The following is a 16,915-nucleotide window of genomic DNA, read 5'->3' as shown; positions in this document are numbered from 1 at the left end:
AGGGTTCTCCAACAAGCTGTGCGTCGCTAAAAGGTACAAACGCCGGCAATGTTTCTGTTTCTGTTGACGCAATGCCTTTCCTTACCCACGGGTCTGCCGACAAAGGAATAGGGACTCGCTTACAATGGGTAGCATGTACCCAATTTTTCCGCCCCTCAAGACGAACGGCAGTCCTCGTGGCCAGGAGCACCTGGTAAGGTCCGGTGAAGCGAGGGTCCAGATTGTTTTTTCGTGAAAAATTTCGGGTAACCACCCAATCTCCGGGCTGGAGCTGGTGGCCTGGACCCTCCGTCTGCGTCGGCAAGGCGTCGTAAACCTGTTGATGAATTAACCTCAGTTTAGCAGTCAAGTCATGTAAGTAATCAATCAACATCGGAAACTCAAGATCAGAGAATATTCCTGGCCTAGGAACCCCCCACACATTCGCAGGACGGCCGAACACTATTTCATAGGGACTGAGCCCTATTCGGGAGTGTACAGTCGCCCTAGTTGACAGTAATGCTAGAGGCAAAGCATCAGGCCACGAAAGTCCAGTCGTAGCTTGAATCTTCGCTAATTTTAGTTTAAGGGTGCCATTGTACCCTTCAACCAATCCAGCTGACTGGGGATGATTGGCGCTATGGAATTTCTGATTTATTCCAAGGCCCTTACACACACTCTTCATCACACTTCCAACAAACTCACTTCCGTTATCTGACCACACGACTCTAGGCATTCCATACCGAGGAAAGTATTCCTTCAGTAGGATTTTCGCAGTAGACAAAGCAGTATTGTCTTTGAGGGGATAGGCCTCGATCCATCGGGAGAATGCGCAAACCACAACCAAAACGTATTTCAGGTTATTGCATCGCTCCATATGGATGAAGTCCAATTGGATCACCTCAAAGGGATACAAAGGAGGAGCAAAACTGCCAGGGGGAGTTGGGGTTCCTTTGCCAGGATTGTACATTATACACACCATACAATTCTTCACCAAACGTTCAGCACACTTAGTAATTCCATCATTCTTCCACACATCAGCCAACAACTTGCAAATACCTTTCGCGCTAATATGTGCTAACCCATGTGCCATTTGCACAACGGCCAGTACATACGCATCAGGCAACATCCATCTTTTCTGATCTGACAAATCAATCCAGCAACCATTCACATCCAACCTTCCCGTACTTTCTTTCCACTTCATCTTTTCAGTGTCGGTGGCCTCATTCTGAATTGCTTTCACACTCTCTATAGTATTCTCACACATACTTGATTCTGTAGGCCACCTAACCGAATTCGTCACATACATTCGAGTGCTAAGGTTCCGGGCAGTCTCCTTAGCAATCTCATCTGCAAACGCATTACCACGACCAACATCATCCGTCACTTTACGATGCGCACTACATTTAACAATTGCAACTTGAGCAGGCAAAGTCAATGCATCCAAAAGATCGTTCACAAGCTGGCCATGCTGTATTTTCGTGCCATGTGACGTCAAGAAACCACGTTCTCGCCATAATCGTCCGAAACTATGCGCTACACCGAAAGCATACTGACTATCGGTGTACACATTCACACGTTTACCTTTTGCTAATACACATGCTCTAGTAAGAGCGATCAGCTCTGCAGCTTGGGCAGAATTCTGATTCAATCTCGCAGTCTCAACAACAGTATTCAATGTCACCACAGCATAAGCAGTAGTCACATCACCATTCGGCAATTTAAAACATGACCCATCCACATACAGGATGCCATCCGGGTCTTCCAATGGGGTGTTTTTAAGGTCCACACGACCTTTTGTTTCCTCCTCTGTCCGCAAGTAACAGTCATGTTCTGTTACTGCATCTGACTCTGCACTAATTGGTAACAAAGTTGCCGGATTTAGGACATTACAACGTTTTATCTGAATGTGGCTTGCCAAGAGCGTCAATTCGTACCCAGATAACCTCGCACTCGTCAAGTGCTGAGTTTTCGTACGGTTCAAAAGAGTATCGACTGCATGCGGAACCATCACCGTAAGCATATTATCCATGACCAATCCTGCTGATTGTCGGATGGAGACCGCAGCTGCCGCAGTTGCTCTCAAACAACTCGGCAATGCTCTAGCTACTGGGTCTAAGGTCGAGGAAAAATATGCACATGGACGTTGCTTACCACCAAAAGGTTGCGTTAAGACGCTTAAAGCACAACCTTCCCTCTCGTGAACATATAACGTGAACGGTTTACTGTAATCAGGGGTACCTAACACAGGAGCCGAACACAATGAATCACGTAATTCAGAAAAACTTTTCTGACATTCTTCCGTCCATGGTAAAGGAGTCGAAACATCCTTGCACGTAAGAGCCACCAATGGTTTCGCTAGCAATGAAAAATTAGGAATCCACTGCCTGCAGTACGATGTGATACCTAGAAAGGCACGCACATCTCTCTGGGTTTGTGGCACAGCCATGCGCGCAATCGCTGCAATTCTCTCTGGGGTCAATCTCCTTCCCTCCTTTGACAATAAGTGACCTAGGTAGGTTACTTCTTGACAACAATATTGGAGTTTAGAAGGTGACACCTTGTGATTTAACTCACAGAGATGTTGCAGCAACGACACTGTAGCAATTTTGCAAATGTCCTGAGTATCAGCAGCCACCAATAAGTCGTCGACGTATTGGATTAAAGCCGCACCAACCGGCAACCTAAACGCATCTAGTTGACCCTTCAAAGCTTGACTGTAAATCGATGGACTTTCACAGTAGCCCTGAGGAGCGCGTTTGAACCGGAAGCTACGTCCACCAAGAGAGAAACCGAAAAGGTCCCTGCTCTCTTCGGCAATCGGGATGCTGAAAAACGCATTTTTCAAATCAATCACCGAAAACCATGAAGCTGTAGCTGGAATCAGAGTCAGTAGCGCCGTAATGTCAGGCACAACAGGGAATTGAGGAACCACAATTTTATTCACCTCCCGTAAATCGATAACAAAACGATAAACAGGCGGTTTGGTAGGATCAGTACGTTTAAGAATGGGCAGTACAGGACTATTGCACACGTTTCCCCGAGTTTCTTCAATGACATCTTTCTCGATCAAATCATAGATGATCGCTAACAAAGCTCGTTCACCATCAAGGGAGATACGATATTGGGGAATACGTGGCAATCGCACATTCGATTTCAACTGAACAACATAAGGGGAGATATCAAGTAGGCCCACGTCATTTGGACCCGTCGCCCACAAAGATGCAGGAAGAGAACTCAATTCCGGTGGAAGCTTATCGAGGGACAAGTACATGGGAGAGACTACCCTCTCTCCTAACGTAAGCTTTACACCCGCAGGAGAACAATACAAAGTCGCATACAAGCGTTTAAGCAAATCCAGACCCAAAAGATTTTCGCCACAACCAGTAGACAAAATCAATGGAGCTTCGAGCTCACGTGGCCCAATTTTAAGGGGCAAAGGGCGCGAAACTGGATTGCTAACGGGGGCGCCAGAGAATCCAACGGAAACATTTGTTAAGCCAGACAAAGGTGCGCCAGGGAGTTTCGAATGCATGATAGAACTTTTCGCTGCACCAGTGTCCAACAGAAAAGGCTCAACGACGCCCGATGTAGCAACTGCGACGTAAGGCCCTCTCTGATCAACCGGAACTGATACCACTCCCTCTCCTTGTCTTTGGCTGTCCTAGTAATTACTATCGTCAGGTCCCTGATCGACGTAATAATCGTCTACATTGTACTGCGCAGGTCGTCCTTGCGATGATCCACGTTGATCGAAACAGTTATTAGAATTTGATGAATGGTCAGAGCGATCATTCTGAGCACCACGACCTCTACCACGTGATGCGTGCTGTGCACCACCACGACCTCCTCTAGACGAATTACCACCACCACGGTCATTTAAAGCCGGACAATTGAATTTAATGTGTCCCTCCTGTCTACAATAAGCACATTGATTGTACCCTAATGAAGATCTCTGAAAAGATGAATCATTACGCGGCTGCGATTGATTCGATTGCGACTGCGATCTATTCTGCTGAGGCGCATTCTGATTAGAACGCGGCGGATATGCTTGTTGTAACAACACTTTAGTTTTCAGCTCTTTCGTCTTTTTATCGGCACGGTCATTTTCCTCTTTTTCTCTATTTTCGTAATATTGTGCCGTAGCCAATATCTGAGCTGAGGTAGAAACGGCCCATGAACTTTCTGAATTTTTCAATTTATGGCTCAAGTCGGGCAATAAGTTCGATACGAATTTATCCACAAACAACCTCTGTCCACCCTCAGTACCCATATCCTGCCCACTATGATCGACGAATGTTTCCTCGAACCTCGTAAAGAAGTCTGAAACACTCTCATCTTTCTTCTGCTTACAGGCTGACAACTTGTCCCAATTTACCCTCATAGCTGGCATAAGCGTTTTCATTAATGTAATGATTCGCTGGGGAAGAAGTTCAATCAACTGATCGGGTTTAGTAGCAGCCACTTGTCCAGCGTCTGCCGCTGTAATGGCAGCCCAATCACCACCTAATTCATTCGCGTGATCTTGGTGACGAATCTTGGCCCATACCGGTTGCGGTACGACATTGCCAAACAACATGTCGATATCGGCCAGATTCATTATCGTAGCGTCTACGAGCTGCGATAATTCTTTGTAATACCCCGCAGGATTTTTGCGAGGATCAGGCAAAGTTTGTTTCACCTGAAGCACTTCCGATCGTTTCCAAGGGAGGTGTATCCACACTCTCTGGAAATGTGCTGGTATTGGAGCATTAGCATTAGTATTATCAGCGGGTACCCAAACTGGCGGAACTTCACGCATAGGATATTGGCCAGACCCATCTCGTTGTTCAATGTCCTCAACGAACAATGCATGAGGAATAGGAGCGGGACGAAGAGATAGCAACCGCTCAATAGCACGTCGGACATTAGTGTCGACTATCAGTCCAGTTGCGAACTGAAGCCGGAGTTCAGACAGGGCGGTCAGCACCTCGTCAGGCGCATTGGCCGCTATCTGATCATGTAAGAACTTGCACATTTCATCAAACACATATCTCTGAGTAGGTATGTTGAATTGATCAAACGTTTCGAGGACAACACGAGGTGGATTTCTAACAGGGTTTATCATCCAACCCATCGCCATATTGTATAGCGCAACACGTTCTCTATTACCAGGAAGCTGGCTACGTCTCTGTGGACCATCAGAACCTGCAGACCCAAAAACAGGTCCGAGCGACTGAAAGAAGTTTGTCGCAAGGGGAGAATCACGATTACGAGTAGAGGGAGAAGAGTAAGACACAGGACTAACAAGAGAAGGAGTAGAGACGTTAGCAGCAACAGGGGTTAACAACACAGGAGCAGTAGCGTGAGCAGTAGCGGGAACAGGAGTATGTGGAAGCGGAGGAGCAGTAGGAATAGAAATAGGCAAAGGAGCAGGAACAGTCGGAAGAGCAGGTGCAGGTTGAGGAACTGGTGGAGGAATAACAGGTGGAAGAACAGGTACGGCAGGGACCACAGGAGCTGCGGTACCCTGTACGTACGGAGGTGGCGACTTCATAAGATAGGACATTAAAGAATCCTCAACTGCCTCTTCCTTCTTATCCGACTCCGTAGGCAAAACAGGATAGCATTTGTCTATGGACATACGCTGTAATCTCTCAAACACTTCCTTATCCTTATCCTCCTTATCACGCTGAAACTGCTCAGCTTTCTTCACTATAGTAGCAACAGTATCTCGCTGACTACGTTTATTTTGTCTGATCTCTTTCTGTCGGGCTTCTTTGCGCCAGAACCGAAAGGCATCAAACATGGCCGGCCTTGATTTACGTTCGAACAACTTTATTTCCAAATTATCTAAGATCGACGCTTCGAAGCTACCGTGAGGTGGCCAACGAAGATCGCCGTCTTTCTTTGTATATTTGATCCAATAATCGTTAAAAGCAATCGGGCCTAGCCCATGTTTGCTATATAAGTCATATGTAGGAGTTCCAACCGGAGGTATCGGACACGAGTCCTCCAGCAGGGAATCCGCACCACAAGGTCTAAAGCAACTGAACAAAGTACTGCGACCAGGCATCTTGCACACTAGCCGAGTTTCACAAACTTCAAGGGTTACGGGATTTCGGGATTTACCAAGTCCCAGCAAAGAACTAAACCCTCGGTCTTTGGCGGCTGCAGTCGTCAAACAAATACAACAACAACAAAGTACGCTAGCAAAGTGTCACCGACAAAAACACTCACACAGCGTGTACAACAAAGACACCCGCTAAAGTGTCTACAACAAAAACACTCGCTAAAGTGTTTACAACAAAGACACTCGCTAAAGTGCCTACAACCAAGAACTCTGGGAGCGACCCACAAATACTTAACTCAAAGATCAATGGCGTCCTCAGGAAGGCCCGTCAATCGTCTCGCTATACCAAGGTCTACGCCAGGCGCCAAAACAGGTCTACAGTCAGGGCAGCAGTCCGTCGCAGCCGTTAGGAGGCGGGAATCTTCGCGGGAAAAGTCTTCGGGCCACTTATTTCGACAACAGGATCGATGAAGCGGGGTGCACCTTCCCTCGGAGATTTCACACGAAGTTCCTCACGATCGTCGGGCTTGGACCGGTACCACTGATGCAGCCCCACGTTGGGCGCCAACTGAAGGACTGGGTTCTTTGGACCCAGCGGTGCCAGGGCACAACACCTGAAACCTTCGTGGGTAACCTGCTCCGGCGTACAAGTCACAGAGACACGGGACACTTCCTTCGGCGTCAAAGAGTCAAGGTTTATTTACTGCAGGGAACACAGAAGTCACAGGAAGTACATCGAGTGTAGTTCGGGGAGACTGCTTCAAATTGTATTTGTGGATCGCTCCTTTTATACAGTTTTTACCCATAGGATAACATGATACACAATAGTTTACAACCTGGTTCCCACAAGTCGCTCTCAGAGGGGTCGCTTAGATCACTTTGAAACACACAAGATCCGGAACATAAGTGCGGAAACATTTGGCGGTTCCCAACTGTAAAAACCCATCTTCCCACCATTAGCAAATTCCAATCAGCAGTAAAGTAGATCGAAATAGGAACGAAGACAGGTGCAGAGGAAGACGGAGACAGTAGGGAGATCGGAAAGGGTGTAAAAGGGGAGTGTCGAGAAGCACGAGATACAGGCATCAAAGGGACGTGCCTAATGAGATGCACGACTGAGACAATAAGCCCGTGCGGCAAGATGAGCCTCGAGCGGCGCCATCTGCCTTACAGTAGCATCCCCCTCGTCATAAAGACACTTACAAAGAACATGTGTCTTCCGCAAATATCTTGGGAGTCCCAGGGTCGCGAAGCGGACAGCGTCCGTTCGCTGGCTACTTGAGGGCAAGAGACAAAATGGATGCCGTATCTAAGATGGAACCCGTGGGTACAGATGACAAACCCACATAACAAACGAACGGTTTAAGTTAGCACAGCGAAACTGCGCACACTTACAAAACTCGTCATTTGCGGTTCATAGATACTAGACTCGACCATATTCGTGCGAGTTAAAAACACCACTTACAATTGTCACGGAACCTCAGATCTGACCAAGTGTCAATTGGAGAGCTCTAATGTGCCACCGAACCCGAACAACACCAGCAGACAACTTTGAAATGTGGCAGAAAAATCAACATTCCTCAACCATCTCTCTCTCTTTCTCTTCCACATACAAACAGCACACTGGTTTAGCAAATGACAGACAGCCACATAGCACAGCAAGATTGAAGTGGGAAGAATATGCCCAGACATGGGTTTTGTGCTCGCTATGTCACTGGAACCAACCCACACCCGACTGTGGAGCCCCGATCATGGTGAAATTGTTTTTGTTAGCCTATGTTCTGGTTCAGTGAGAACCTGTCCTGACAGTTCCTGTGGAACTTTTCCTAGAGGAGCAGGGTCAAGACTGATTTGCATAAGGCTGGGACTAAACAGAGGTGACATAGTGGGCAAAAGAATGATGGGTTGTAATCCTACCTGAGTGATTACTGCTGGTCAGACTCATTAAAAGCATTCCTGCCATCAACTTATGTGTGTCTGATGTACTGCCCTAAGTGGGACTGGTATGCTCGACATAGATCCTGTGCATACTATTCCACTGGAACCACACTATATCCAACGACCGAGCCCAAATCAGGGCAAAATCAATGGGTTGCCTCTGTTCCATTGCAGGGAGAACCTGTCCTGGCAGTTCGGGGTTGACTGTTCCTAATGGAGCAGGGTCAAGACTGACTTAAATGTGGCTGTGTCTAAACTGAGGTGGCATGGTGGGCAAAAGAATGATTGGTTGGAATCCTACCTGAGTGATTGCCATTGGTTAGATTCATTGGACGCATCTCACCCATCACCTGTTGTGTGTTTGATGTACCGCCATGAGGGCCTGTTTTGTGTACACTGTTCTACACGAACCAAGCTACACATGAATAAAGAGCCGCGTTCAGGTTGAAACCAGTCTTAGGTTGCCTATTTTCCATTTCAGGAAGAACCTGTCTGGCAGTCTGGACTGTACTGTTCCTATTGGAGCAGGGTCAAGATTGATTTGCATATGGTCGGGTCCAAATTATAAGGTGGCATGTTGGGCAAAAGAATGATGAGTTAGAATTGTCATTGGTTAGTCTAATTGAAAGAATTCCTCCCATTGCCATTGTGTGTTTGATAGAAGCAAGAGCCAGACATTAAAACGAAATCACTACCGAAGCCTAGGTACCAACCTACTTGTTTTCCTTTCTGCAGTCACATCTTAGGAAGATAGCCTTGGCTGGTTAGTTACAGTCCTTCGGTGGTCAAAATTGTCTTAATTACAACTCTTTCTTCTTTTAGGGGCAGTTTCTCGTTTCCATTTTAACGGGGTCTGTGAAACTTGGGCAATTTGATTCTGAGAAATGATGCGATATGTCAGCAAAACTATACATAATTATGCATCATATTTTGGTGCAAAGTGCTACTTGTGTCAATTTTTGGCACAAGGATGCATATAAAGAAATCTTCACAAACAGCAGCTTCCCACGTTCCATTGTTTGTGGAAAAAACATTTCACCGAAATGTGACATTAGCTAATAAATATTTTTGCAGCACATTTTTACTGTGACTGGCATTACGTGGTGGCATGGCGTAATTTTGGAATTTCACATAACAAAAATAATGTCAGATTCCAAAATTACGCAAAGTATGCCAGTGTAATTCAAATTTTGCCCGGATCTACTCGTTTGTAAGGCTCCCAGGATTTTAGGACCCCTCCGGAAGAGGCCACCAGTACAGCTCTGTCACGGTCCAATTGCCACTCTCCACTTGGTCACTTCAGGAGAAAGGTTTCTTGCAGCCTTAGGTGCCCCAGTAGCCACACATGAAGTCACCGATATGACTCTTGGAGTTCTCTTTGTAGTCCTTGGAGCAAGTGGTTTCTAAATCCTGCAGCAGGGCTTGACTTAAATTCCTGGCAAATGGTCATAGAGGTGTGCAACCCACAGCGGATGGCCAACCCACGCTGCTGCAGGTAATCTTTTTGAGGGTAGGAAAGGGACAAATACTCATTTCTTAATATCAACAAATATGACTGTTCATGCTCACAAACATACAGACACATGTGAAATTCCTCTTCTGTATGGACTAAAAAAGTAATTTCTTCTTGTGAATTTACTCTAAAAAAAAAATCGTTGGGTTTTTAAAAGCTGCCCATGGAAACTGAAAGTCTGTCCCAACTGGAGCATTATTCTTTTCATATTCGTGTTAGGTAGACCTAATACCCATTTTGCAAAATGTTCTCATTGTATTTTTAATCAGTTATTTTTTTCATATTTGTTAAAGTTTTAGATGTGATCTTTGAACAGAATGCTCTGTAGTTTGTATGTGTGTTTCGCTTGCCTAATAACTGCATAATACAACATATAGAGAGAAAATGCTAACATATAGGTGGGTATAGATTGTGCTTCGTTCAAGATAAAGTGTTGTTTACAAAAACTGTTACTAAATTTAATATATTCAACCTTAGGTATTTAAAAAATCCAATTGTATATTAACCTACAGTAAACGTTTAAGAATTAAAAATACAGATTTCAAGTTAAGGTTTTTCTATGTGTCTGTGTTGATAGGTGCTTGTGTTTATCAGCCAGAACAAGGGGGCATATTATCAAGGGGTTTTATCTCCGCTTTTTTGGCTTTAAAAGCCAAGAAAGCGGAGATAAAATTATCTCCTTATTACCTAGCTGTCGCTAACACCAGTTAGCGACAGCTAGTAGGAGATAGCGACCATCTTGGGCCCCACTTTGCATGTCAGTGATATTTATCACTAATGACATGCAAAGTAGGGGTGCCAAGATGTTAGCGACTGAAAACAGTCGCTAACATCGCTATCTCCTATTACCAACTTTTGGAGATATTCGCGCTAAGCGCGAATATCTCCAAAAGCTAACACCTGCCCTGAGCAGTTCTTAGCCATGTTATCCAATGGGAGGTGGATAACATGACTAAGAGCATTAGCTCGATAATGCATGAATATCGCTGACTTTTCAGCGATATTCATGCTTTGCGGCGATTTTTACCAAGGTTTATTTGCGGTAAAAATCGCCGCAGCTGAGCGGTAAACTTTTGTCTCTAACCAAGCAATAGCGATAATTATCGCTATTGCTTGTCAATATGCCCCAAGGTTTTCATGAAAACATACTTAGTGATGCAAGCTGAATCTGTTTCCTGGAACCCATGCAAACCCCAGATATTGCAGAATAGAAGTGTCAGGCACACTGATCAGTAAGATAAATGAATAAGGCTAGAGGGGCATGATTAAATTAAATTGTAGAGTAATCCACTTGGGAAAACAGACTTCACTTATGATCCAGCTCCTCTGCTCCTGTCAGCCCCACCAAACCATTCAAACATTTTCTTGAAATTACATTTTAAAAATGAATGATGTTTTACTTACCACACAATAAAGTATTCCATAGAGTTCTTCTGTATGACAGATGGGGGATGTAATCGCACAATTGCTCTCATGAATATAAAAGACTCTTAGATCTATTTTCATATTGCTTTCCACCAGCCTTTTGTTTCATTGGGATATTTTTCATTGTTTTAGGTATGCATCGATAACTGGATGAAAAGCTGAGACTTAATGTGACTGCAAACCTATTAGCCGTTTCCAAGAGTTTTTTCATGTTGAATGGGGTTTTTCGTCCCGAGAAGTGGAATATTTTAATGTCTTCTAGAATCTTGAAAAGTCAATATGAGACTTTTCACTCCACCAGCAATTTGAACTAATCTGCCATTTTGAAATCCATTTCTAATTAATCATTCGATTCGCAGCAATGGAATTTTTAAGCTAAAACAGTCATGGCTGTGCCAAAAGTTGCATTTTGCGTCCGTGCAGGGGGAATAATTTAGTGTAAGGAAGTTTATAAAAAAAAGCATTTACATCATGTAAATTAAGGCTGTACGGAGCAAAAATAAAGCTGTTTAACAGAGGTGAAAAATGAATTGAAAATTAAATCAGACCAAAAAGTGTGTATAGTGTGTATGGGACGTACCAACACGACACTAATTATATTACTAAAGAAACAGGATTGGATCACACACCATTTTTCACGAACGAACAATTTCATGTCCTTGATGGAAAGATAAAGAGGCGCTTGATGCAAACACTTTTTAACCTCATATAATGAAAATTGATTTCTTGAGATTGTAATAATGTGTGAAAAGAATATGTGTTCATATTTGTTTTTGTCAATTTTTTTTAAGTTTGATTTATTGAGAAATAAAGGTAAAAGGAAGGGAAGGAGAAGGAAAGAGAAGAATTACAATAAGCAGGTGGTAGAAGTAAACATTAAAGTAAAAACTTCATAAAAATAGGCATTACAAGCATGAAAAGCGTGAGCATATCATATAGGCGGGAATACATAAGGCAAAAATACAATATATATGAATACAATAATAACAATAATCAAATATTAGTTTTTGTCAATTTTTAATGGTATTGATTTGCTATGTTGTTTTTGTGCTACATTATTAGAATGCAATGTTGGCATGGGCTGTGGTTTTTGGCTGCGTTGATTTCTTGTATTCACTGTGCTGTTGTATTTTGCCCCATAATGTATAATTTGTAATGTTCCGTTGCTTTGTGGATGTTATATTGTAGTTATGCCACAGAATGCTACCAGATAGCTACCCTTAAGCAGAACATGCACTTAAAGTTCCTAAAGTTATCATTTACCAGTGTCTAAGGTGGGACATTCTGCTCCACTGCATCAACTATTAAAAACGTTGTTCAGACATAATGTTTTGCCGACAACTGTCCTAAATTAGTACTTCAAGTGCTTACTTCATTTAATACTGTCATATTTCAACGAAGCACGCACAAAGAGTGCAGTTTGACTGACATCTTCCCATTGTAGTGTTGCACATTAGTGATTCTTATGGAAATGGTTAGTTCTGTTTTCCTCCTGTGTTTTGAAGGGGCCTATGCTTTATGACAAGTGACGTCGTGTATCAACAAAAAATGTCATGGCAGATCCCTCATGATACTGTAGAGTGCATAGTTGACACAAGCAATGCTCCTGTTGGTATCTTTCATGCAGTCTAGCCCTAAGGTCTTTTCTTACCCTTCACCAATCACACAATGTCGACATGGTTGTCTGACCTTCTGTGTTATTTAATCCTGCTTGTGGTGATGCTGTCTCTACATCAGGGCAGAGGCAGCTACTCTACATTATGGTGGAGGAGTGGTACCTCCTTGCTGAAATCCAGCAGAGGCATTGACCAAAAATAAAATCGTAATACAATATTTGCATTATCATTTTATTTTAGCCCTGCAGGCTGTGAGCCAAGGGAGGGTCTGGCCTCCCATCCTGACACTGCAGCTGCAGCACCAGGGAGAAGGGGGCGCGGTGGGCACTGCCAAGTGCTCATTATGGGTTGGCTGGCCCTCTGGGGTTGGCCAAACGGTCATGCTCACTTAGCCTTTCTCCACCTAACTGCATTGTACAGCTGGGTGGAGACACCGACAGATGCTCCCAGTCTATGTCTGAGCACCAAACCAAGATGCTCAGACCAAATCCAGTGATGTTCATATGCTGGGAATAGCATTCCCAGCATGTGATCAGTGCTAGGATTGGGATCTAGTAATACTTGTATGTTTGTTTTTTGGTGTACCCCGCCCCCCCTTCTCCGCCTGATCACTTCATTGTACACGTGGCAGCTACTGCATCAGAGTTCCCACAATGCACTGCTGAACCTTGCTGTCCAGAGACGGGAGCTGCACATGTGCAACACTGCAGGTGTGTCAGCTGGCTGCACGCTGTTACTCTTCAACCAAGATCTTCCCTCTACAGTCTACGACTCCAATGAGGATCCAAGTGTAAGTGCCAGAACTACAATTGACCTCCAAAAAGGAAGCCCTGCCACACACCAAACAACCCTTGTGGGCAGGAAGAGGGCACACCATAAAGTCACCAGTAAACTATCTAAAAAGATACTTTAACAACGGACCTGGAAGGAATAAATAGCCTACTAGCAACAAGTGTAAGGAAGAGCAAATGTTATGATGCTATTCCCGCACCCTCAGGGGAAAAGATCATAAGTACATGAGTATGCTAACATACCACGTGACAGTGGAAGGGTGCTTGGGACTTCTTTGAGCAGAGTTTCATCCAACTGAATACAATAATTCACACAACTCCACACAGAGCAGAGAAAATGATCAAAAAACCAAGCAATGTCCACCAACCCAGATGTAGAGACTTTAAAATTTCTGGGTATCCATCATCCAAGGTATCCAGATGAAAATTGTGGGGGGGTAAGATTAAAACCTTTTTTGATGCTGTCCTCAAGGAAACTAAACAAGATGCATTGCTCCACTTAGCAAGGTATGGCATTTGCAATTTAGCCCACACGGTAGGTAAAGTGGGTCCACCCTTCACCCACAGCATCCTTGTCACTGCCTTAAATGCATACTTTGTGCCCCTGGCCAATCAGGATTACAGGAGTTTCCTGTTGGGACAAGCAAAGCAAACACAGAGGAATAAGTAGATGAGTTCATTTGCCCCAGATTAGAGATTAATGTATTCAGGAACGCACCTCAGTAATGCTTTATTGACAAATGACACGTCTACACAAGACATATGAACTATTGGCAGGTCCCTCTAATTATCTAATGCCAGAGCATCCCTTATGCACCTAGTGCTCTCAAAACATTTAAAAGAAAAGCTGATAAACCTCGTGGAAAAGGGCCCAATTTGGTTAGGAACATAAACAGAGACACCACATGGAGAGCGAGGAGGGGCAGTGCTTATGCATTGTTCCTTACCCAAGAGACAGCCAGACCAAAGGAAGGAAGTGTGGGGCATGCAGAAAGCTAGACCACTTTGTAAAAGTCTGCAGATGCAAGATTGTATGCTCTCAACACAGATCATAGTCCACATTGTAAGGCCTCAGTGCTCCATTCCTGGTGACAGTGAAATGAATGTTCATGAACAGGATGAAGAAGAATAGTCTGCACCATGAAATGTACAAAATACAGGGGTACCTTCAGTTGAAATGCCAAGTGTGGACCTCCATCAACATCACTGCCAAGAGCCAATTTGAATAGTTCAAATAAAGACCTACAGTAAAGCCAACCAGATTGAAGGATTTTGGATATGGGACACAATCCCCCTCGCTCTCTCTGGGGTTTCCCACACTACGCTACACTGTGATGGTCAGTCTCAGTGAGCACAAAAGTCTGTGTCACTCAAAAAGGGCAAGGAACTCTTTCAAGCTGACAGACAGATGAATTCTTATTCTTCACTTGTGTTAGAATTCAAAGATCCGATTGAGGGTATTGGGTGCTGAGGGACAGGGTGATCAAGCTGCATATTACCTATTGATTACAACTTGCTGTCATTTGCCATCAACGAGTAGACTTCCCTCTAAATACCTAAGGTGAAAGAAAGACTGATAAAACCTGAGGTAGAAGATCCTAGGTGATGAAGCAAGAGTGGCTAGGGCTCATTTCCAGCCTTCAGGTACATGCGTGACTCCCATTTCTGACATGTTGAGGTGTTTGGTGTCAAACAAATTTTTTCCATTATGGGCCATAGAGCTCAGAGTCACACCACATTTCTAGTTTTGGACCCAAGGACCCCATAGTATACCTCAGATGACATACCAGGAGAGTCTAAGACCCATTTCTGTCCTCCAGGGACGACTTTTTGAAGTTTTTGGATTTAAGGGGGCAAAGTCACTTCTTCCACCCAGCCCAAGGTGCTCAAAAACGGGTACGATATCAGGTTTTTCCCTTGGCTGGAAGCTGAAAAAAAACTTCAGATAATACCAAAGGTAGACAGATCAAATGAAAGCATCAGATCTGACCTTTCTAACAAGTGTATTTATGTCTTGAACACTCAAACAGTGTCTCTGATATCCAGCATGAGCTATTTGACAAATTAGCAAATCTTGTCAAAAAACTTTTTGACGATTTTTGCTAATTTTCGGTATCAACCCTAATTTGCATGCACAAGGTGCATCCACAGCATTGCAGGCAGCACTGCCGTGAGCACCGCCTGCCACAATGTTGTTGATGGGGGATGCCACCACCACTGTGGCGGTGGCATCCTAATTGCTAGTGCGGGCCTGCCGCACCACTGGCGTCCCGTCCCAGCACCACTAGGGTGGCGGGCAGACGAAAGTCCGCCTGCCATCCTAATAGAACCCTAGGTATCAGCGTTGCACTATAAATGCAAACAATAAATATAACTACTATGGCGTTGCTGCCATGGAAAGGCATGCAGTCCCTGAATGTGGGATCCCGTTGCGGGCCCCCAGGGTTTTGGGGTGGGTGGGGGTGCACATGGGGGGTACCTATGGTTCCCCCCTACATTTGCATGCACAACATGGCAGGCACCGGTGCGGGCCTGCCCTCACCTCTGGCAGCCAGTCCCAGCACTGCTAAGGTTGGCGGGAAGACGAAAGTCTGCCCGCCATCCTAATAGAACCTTAGGTATCAGTGTTGCACTATAATTGCAAATAATAAAAATATTATTAAAAATAAAATAATAATTATAAGAATACTGGAGGCCAATTACAAGGACTGATGCAGTATTGTGCATTAACAGAGTGGGGGGTGCAAGTCTTACCTAATGATATGTAACAACTGTACAACTGGTGAATAAAAAGAACAACATGAGCGATAGAGGAACCAGACACTTTCACAGCATATTCAAATAATTTTATTGTTAGAAAGGTTGTGCATGAACTCAAAAAAACTTCCATATGTAATGTAGTAGAAAACTGTTTCTTAAAGAAGGTAAAGCAAGGTTTTCAAGCATGGTTTCCAGCGTTCAAGCCATCAGACAAAACTTCCATAGTCTTATGTAGCTACCTTGTATTCAGTGTGTGTGCCCTCTGCCAGTGGTGCATAGCTGAACATTCAGGTCATTTGAGGATTAGGCTGCTCTTGCTGTCAAGACATATTGCCTAACTAATGGCTTTCATGTTGATGATTTCTTATGATGCCTGGCAGGAAGAATCGAAGTCTAAAAAGCAAAGCCGAGGGCTCTTGTCTAAGCATGGGACATGGCATATTCAATGACCCTTTGACTGTAAAATATTTCAAAACAGCCATTATTTTCTCAGAAACGAAAAGTTAGTTTACGTGGTAAAGGTTATTTGTTAGGAAATAGGGCCCAGAAGCGACCAATTTCCATCGAAGATTCCATTAGGATTATCACTCTGCATAACGCAGTACCCCTGAGGGGGCTCTGTTATTGAAAAAGCATAAATAATTCTTAAAATGCAGGTTTCTTTTGAAAAATTCAGTAAATCAGCAATTTCAGAATGTGTTGTTCTGAATTTAAAGCGTGACCAGAATTGCCAGTGGAGTAGCTAGAATATATTGGTAAGTATTCTACTGTATGTGCTTGCCTGCTCAGACTGGCGCCCACACATACAAAGACACATGCATACACACACGCTCACACACAC

Source organism: Lissotriton vulgaris, chromosome 9 (assembly GCF_964263255.1).
Source record: "Lissotriton vulgaris chromosome 9, aLisVul1.2, whole genome shotgun sequence".
NCBI lineage: Eukaryota > Metazoa > Chordata > Amphibia > Caudata > Salamandridae > Lissotriton > Lissotriton vulgaris.
This window is presented reverse-complemented; position numbering follows the sequence as displayed.